This window comes from Arachis ipaensis, chromosome B10 (genome assembly GCF_000816755.2).
Source record: "Arachis ipaensis cultivar K30076 chromosome B10, Araip1.1, whole genome shotgun sequence".
Taxonomy (NCBI): Eukaryota; Viridiplantae; Streptophyta; class Magnoliopsida; order Fabales; family Fabaceae; genus Arachis; species Arachis ipaensis.
Genome location: NC_029794.2, coordinates 110,540,944 through 110,547,813, shown reverse-complemented (window position 1 = coordinate 110,547,813; position 6,870 = coordinate 110,540,944). Strand labels below are relative to the sequence as shown.

The 6,870-nt window shown below is 35.2% G+C and overlaps 1 long non-coding RNA gene across 7 annotated transcripts; it reads right to left on the bottom strand.

The window, feature by feature from the left end:
• LOC107623741 lies at nucleotides 3,266–6,670 on the bottom strand. 7 transcript variants are annotated; one of them, XR_002356194.1, is made up of 6 exons: nucleotides 6,308–6,656; nucleotides 6,130–6,206; nucleotides 5,678–5,749; nucleotides 4,352–4,613; nucleotides 3,935–4,147; nucleotides 3,266–3,370 (listed from the first exon to the last, which is right to left on the bottom strand). It is a non-coding gene; the product is annotated as an uncharacterized LOC107623741 (long non-coding RNA). The 7 variants fall into 7 exon arrangements; XR_002356191.1 differs by having other exon boundaries at nucleotides 4,352–5,749; nucleotides 6,130–6,223; nucleotides 6,308–6,670; XR_002356190.1 differs by having other exon boundaries at nucleotides 4,352–5,749; nucleotides 6,308–6,669.

The window sequence follows — 6,870 nt, the reverse complement described above, 5'->3', positions numbered from 1 at the left end:
ACATATTAAAAATAAGGTTGGACATGTTGATACGTGATGGTATTTAAGTATGTCCAAGCGTGTCCAGAAATTTTTTTTTATTTTTTATCAAGATACAATTTGGACACAGAAGACATGCGTATCGGACGAGTGTCGATGAATATTGTATCTAAAATGTGTCTGACACGCAAATACGGCAAATAAGAGAAGTGTCCGTGATTCATAAATATATACAAAACCAGGGCAACTGGCATCACATCGATAAGACCTAATAAAGCCGCTGAAACTACCTTCCCACTAGCCTCACCATCCGCTTCCCTCATCAAAGTTCATTCCTTTAGTCCTCCTACCATCTCGCCTTGGTAGTTATTCATTCTTCAATATTCATAGAGTAAAAACTACTTTTTAATATTTCCTTCATTTTTAATTATGGTTCTGAACAATTGAACTGTGAATCAACAATATGAACAATCCGATTAACCATGTAAAGCCGTAAATTAAAAAACTGGTGACGAACTGTTGAATCGGTCGGTCGGACCAGAACCAGAACCGGCCGGTTTGGATGAAACTAGGTCGTTTGTTCCCGCACGCATGACTTCCCTTCCCTTCCCCTTCCCTTCATTACAAATACCTAACCTAACAGCTTCTCCCTAAATATAAAAAAAAAGTTGAAATAGGAAATCCTAGCTTCTCCACCACCACCGCAAGGACTGCCGCCATCCGTTGTGCTCAGGCACTACCATCGTCGCCTGGTCGTCCGTGCTTCTTCCTCCTTTAAGAATCACAGCTTCTTCCTCGAGCTCGGCACGTCAGTCCCTAGTCATCATCTACTCCCACGCGCGCTCAGGCACCGTCATCTTCATCTGGTCGTCGTGCTCGAAGTCCCCAACCCACCAATTGCAGCTTCTTCCTTGAGCTGGAGTCTTTCTGCTCTTCGTTTGCTCAACCGCAGGTTCTTCCAACCCACCACCGTCTTCTGAGTTGTGTTTGTCGTGTGGCCCCTGTCTCCGTCGCGCTTCTGCCCCTCTGCTCAAATTGCTCAGAAGCAAAACCCTTTTCCATTTCAATTTTCTTCGAGTTTAGAGAGCAGAAGCTCAACCAAGAAAAGAATCCTAGACTTTGAAGGTCAGTTCACTACTAATTTCTTCTGCATTTTTTATTTATGCCATGTTTAATGATTGTTGCTGTTTTTGTGTGTTGTGATTTTTTATTGAATGAGCTCTAGTTCTCTGTGTTGCTATTTTTGTGTGTTGCTAGGTTGCTATCTGAGTGATATCACCACTGTAAGTTAACTAGTTTCCCTTTCTCTAGTCCATAGTATCTTGCAATTGCATCTGTTTGTAGAAAGCGGGGTAGCTGACGACAACAAAGCTTCAAACCAGAATAATATCCTAGTGTCTTGTAATGTGAACAATAATTCTGACTCTAAGATGGTCACAATCAAATTTTATGCACAAAAAACATGTAATGTGACACTGTAATGCATCATTTATGCTCTGTTCTGAATTTTTAATTTCTGAATAATCATTGATAAATTGTGTTGTTGAAATTATTGATAAAAATGGCTTTGCTATACTGCTGCTGCTGCTATTTTTTAATATATGAGGCTACTATTTTTGAATTTCTTTGATAGATTTATTCATTTCAGGGTTTAGGGTGATTATTTGTTGCTATTTTTTATTTTTATCGCTGTTAAACAAATTGCTTGAATTAAATTGTGTGTTTCGAGATCCTCTGAATTCTGGATCCCTTTTCAAATTAAAGGTTTTGACATTGAAGAATTGCCCGTTTTAAGAACCATTTTTTGCAATGGGGATATTCAATATCTCTCAGAGCTCCAGAAATTGAAAATTCACAGTTGCTTTAGATTAGAAGAACTTATTCCAGTCACAGATATTGGTGAGGATGTTCTTCCAAAACTGCAGATGCTGCTGCCACTACAAGAAATATCGTTAAAATTGACGGCCAAATCGACGGCTAAGCCGTCGATAATATTAAAATTTGACGGCAAAATAGACGGCAGAGGTGGTCACTATTAAGCTTGTCGATTTGTTAAAATTCTAATAAAATCAACGGCTTGCGTAGCCGTCGATAATAATTTAATAAAATTGACAGTGTTTTTGTCTATAATATGAGTTTGGAAACTTTACTTTCTTACTAAAATTGACAACGTTGCCGTCGATATTATTATATAAAATCGACGCCAATTTCGTCGATATTTGATTCAATAAAATTGACAATATTTACGTCTATAATATGCTTAATAAAATCGACAACGTTGCCGTCGATTTAATTATTTAGCTACCGACAAATTTTGTGTCTATATTTTGGTTTTTTTGTCTCTATTTTAAACTTAAAAAGTGACAACTCTGCCGTCGATTTTAATAGTTATATGTTTTAATTATTTTTTCTATTTAAAAAATAGTAAACAATTAATGCAAATAAACTTTTAAATATAGAAATAAAATAGAAAACAATTAATGCAAATAAATTTTTAAATATTAGATAATAAGTTTACAACCTTATCAAAATAATAAATAATCCTCTAAAGTAAAGACTCAAGACAAGATAAATAACTAAAATTAGAGTTATATTCATTTAAATTACAATCCACTAATAATACAAAATATTCAAATCCTGAAGTACACACGAGCAGGCTTTGTGAAATCCACACCATTGCTGCAACTGGAGACCAAGTCATCATCATAAACATCTCCAAGCACAGCTTTGGAAGGTGAAGTAGCCATTGATTTTCTATAAACCTTGTGGCCTGAAGAAAGAGACAGAACTGGATTCCTGTACAATAATGGTGTTGGCACTGCTTGTTGTCGTGTAATTGCTTCCTGAATGCGTTGACAGTAAATGGTAGTGTTCGCCTTTGAGTGCCAAATAGCATCTTAGACCCTTATGCAAGAGCTTCTGAGTTTCTTTTAACTAAGTTGAGAAAGCTCATTTCTTTCCCCGCCACCCACCAAACCTTTCCCAAAGAGAATTGAACTGCACACAGATTTTGAATCCAAGAGAAATATATAATTTCAACTATTATTTACTTCAAAGTTTCAAACTTTATAAAGAACAAGAACATGGCACTGATGGAAAAAGGAAACCAACTTGATGAAAAATAAAGAATTAAATCTGAAATGTAAGGAAGAACTTTGAAGAGTCAAAGATTGTTACCTGTTATGCTAAGAATTTTTTGGGATTTTGAGTGTTGTTCTGTCTGCCCCTATCTCCACAAAAACCTAAAGAAACGTCAGTGAATGAATGCTTCCATCATTGCCTTTTCAACCGCTCTAATCATATGTTGCGTGTTCTTCCATTGGTACCATTAGAAGTGGAAAGACTAAAATTACTGTCGTTTAAGCTACTTCTAACAGACCATGTCATCCTCCTGAAGAGCAACACAAAGACTTAATGCATGATTCTCAGTGTATGATTATCTTACTATATTCAAATCGCATTCATGGATGTACAAATAGATGCAGATCTTAAGAGATATAATCCATTACTTGAAAATTACCAAACTCTTTTCTGATATAAAGTAATCACACCAACAGAGATATTACCCATTTTTAGCAATTTTTATAGTAAACTAAATCCATCATGATTAAAGTTATGAAACACATTCTATCTTTCTGGTGAAGATAGATGCTAACTTTCAACATATGATTGTAGTGCAATGGTAGGCACTAATAAACAATTAGATACTCTAATTGAATAGATAATTATTTTATTAAAGAAATAGAAAATTTGTAATCACATGAAAACAATGAAAACAACTAAGAAAGACAGGCTTATAATATAATCATATACAAAAGATAACCACACATCTCAAAGTGCAAGGCTGCATTGATATGTTACAGAACCTCAAATCTTCAAAGTTGTCACATATATTCCCAGATTATCCATATGATCAACTAGCATAAGGATAATCGAAATGCCACCACTGACTTACCTGAACTTGTCAATAAAACAAGGTTGAGTGAGACCGAAACAGCAAGTAGAGAATTGCTTCTGGCCGAAATTGATTTTACAAAAGAGTGCAGCAATGGCAGATTGAGAAACTCCTGAACTTATACAATAAAGAGATACAGATTTGGCACTTGCCATGTAATTGTGTGATGCCATTCTGGTTGAAAGCAAAAAGCAAATTGCATAATCCTCACACCTAAAGATAACAAAATTATAAGAAACATTAGTGGGAACAGTGCAAACAAGGAGACAAACCAAATACTTTAAATTAACAATTTTTCAATTGATGACAGGGACTTTAAGCATTCGAGAGCTAGGAATAGCTATAACATGAACAAATACTATTCACAGAATCTTATTAGTCTTCAATCAATTAACTCAATTTCAAGTGCTTTTATACCTTTCTGTCCATATCTTTTTTGATCATTATTGATTCTTCTTGTTCCATCTTTAGCTCCTCAATAGCCTTTAGCCTTTTCTCCATTGCTAACAGTTCTGATTCTTTCTTCTTAACCAGATTTTGAGTTTTCAATTTGATGACTTAAATGGAAACTTGTGCCTGTGGCTTCATGCAACTCTTTGTCTATTCTCTCAATTGACTTATTCAGATAAACATTCTCTGCTTCTGTCAACTCAAACCTTTTCCTCAACTTGTCAAGCTCCTGCTTAAGATCACAATTCATACTACTAACATTGCTGGGGCATGATATATTAAAAAGACAAAAAACAGAAACAAAAAGAGAAGTTTCAACTTCAAGGAAACAAGATAACAAATTATTTACAAGGAAAGAAAAGGAAGGCATGATAGTATCCAATACCATTATCCTTATATATAACTAGTATCATGCAAATTGATCAACTAAAAAAACCTCTTACTTCACTATTTTCTCCTCTGTCTGATAATTGTTTGTTAACTATTTCATGAACATTGCAGTGCAATTCAGTCTGGTAAGTCAGCATAAAAAAGGATTTAAATTTTAAAATATAATTTAGTTTTGCACAAACAGTCATTTACTAATTAACAACATGATATTTTTTATTGAACTTCAAGCTAACTTAAATATATAACAAATATCCATGAAAGAAAAAAGATAATAAACTGAGCATCCAATATCTTACAACATACAATGATGTGGGGTCTTACATACCAACGCAAGATAAGCTAGGAACCGAAAGCCAGATGGAGCCTAACTAGAACAAAATCAGCGAGGAATCAATCATTTTGTGGATACAAAAAAGTCATTGCTCAACGGTTATAATCACAAGCCATGCCTACTTTTCAATTTCAATTAAGATATATTGTTATTGTTGAAACATTCTTGTGTCCCATATTCTTGCTTCAACACTATTTCTTGGCTTTTGCTTAATCTTTCATATTTTCCCATACTTATTTGTATTTTTGAGATGGAAGATTCCAACATCCGCTATAGACTAAGAATGTCAACTATTGTGTGGTTGCATCTACTCTAGTTCTTTATCTACTATTCCTCTAAAAAAGAGCACTATTACCAAGTTACCTACAATAATAATAAAGCAAAACAAAATAATGAAAAAGTTCATCTTTCTTCTGTTGTGCTTCTTATTGTTTCATGATATAGCCGTTTCCACTGTCATAGAAAGCATTAGTATTACACGGTCCCTCACTAATGGTGACACCATAGTTTCAGCCAGTGGAACCTTTGCAGTTGGATTCTTAAGTATTCCAGAAAGTTCCAAGAACCGTTACCTTGGGATATGGTACAATAAAGTGCCATCTAACACAGTATCATGGATTGCCAATAGAAACACACCACAATGACTAGTAGAAAAGATGAAAATTCAATAAGTAAATCGAAATAAACAGAGCAATTAATATTATGAGCAATATTCATGAAGATTACTTAAATGATACACAGTACTTTCCTTACTTACTTGAAATCTGTAACTGAGTTTTAAGTTGGTACTCTACCTTTTCCTAATACTAAGCAAGCAAGTGGTTTTTCTTTCTTTCTTTTAAATTTTGTTTTATCTAATCACATTGTAAAACTGTGACAAACTAGTTAAGCTGAAGTAATGTGATGAATTGATTATACTAATTAGGTTTAACAAACACAAATTCAGAATTTTATGATAAAAATAGTAGATACAAAAATTATAAAAATAAATATAATAATCAAAGAGAGACAGGGAGGAACTTACAAGAAGCTGCGACGGCGACATGCTCTGGCATCGGTCTCACAGGGACGGCGATCGGCAAAGACATTGCAACGATGAGTCTGTGGAAGAAGAAGAACTTACATACAGATTCACAAATCACAATGTGATAGAGTGGGAGAGAGAGAGAGAGAGAGCACGCAAGCGAGAGAGAGGAACTCACATGAAAAGGATGGCGCGACAGCGGGTTCGGCGGAGGAGGAGGAGGAGGAGAAAAAGAAGAAGCAGCTCTGCTATCAGGCGGAGGAGAAGAAGAAGAAGACGACACTCTGCGCTCAGGCAGAGGACGGCGGGTTTTCTCAGGCGTCGGAGAAGAAGAAGCTCTGCTCTCTGCCTCTCTACGTGACTGTGATTCCGTCTCTGATTTCTATTCTCAAGCGTTGGAGGAGAAGAAGAAGCCTCGCTTTGAAGTCTGAACTCTGATTCTATGAAGGTTTGGGGTTAAATTTTGGGGAAATGAGTGAACGAGGGACGCGGGAAGCCAAATGCGGGAGTGATTTTTTTGTTGATAAAAATCGATGGCTCTTTCGTCGATTTTAATTAAAATAAAAATTAACGTTTTAGTCGTCTATTTTATGTAATAAATTTATACCGTTCATTCAAGTTAGAAAAGAAATCTCTATCGTCTAAATTTATCGACGGCAAGAGTTGTCGATATTTTAATTATTAAAATAGACAACTAGTCCGTCGATTTTAAAGGAAAAAAAATTCAGCCACTCATTTGTC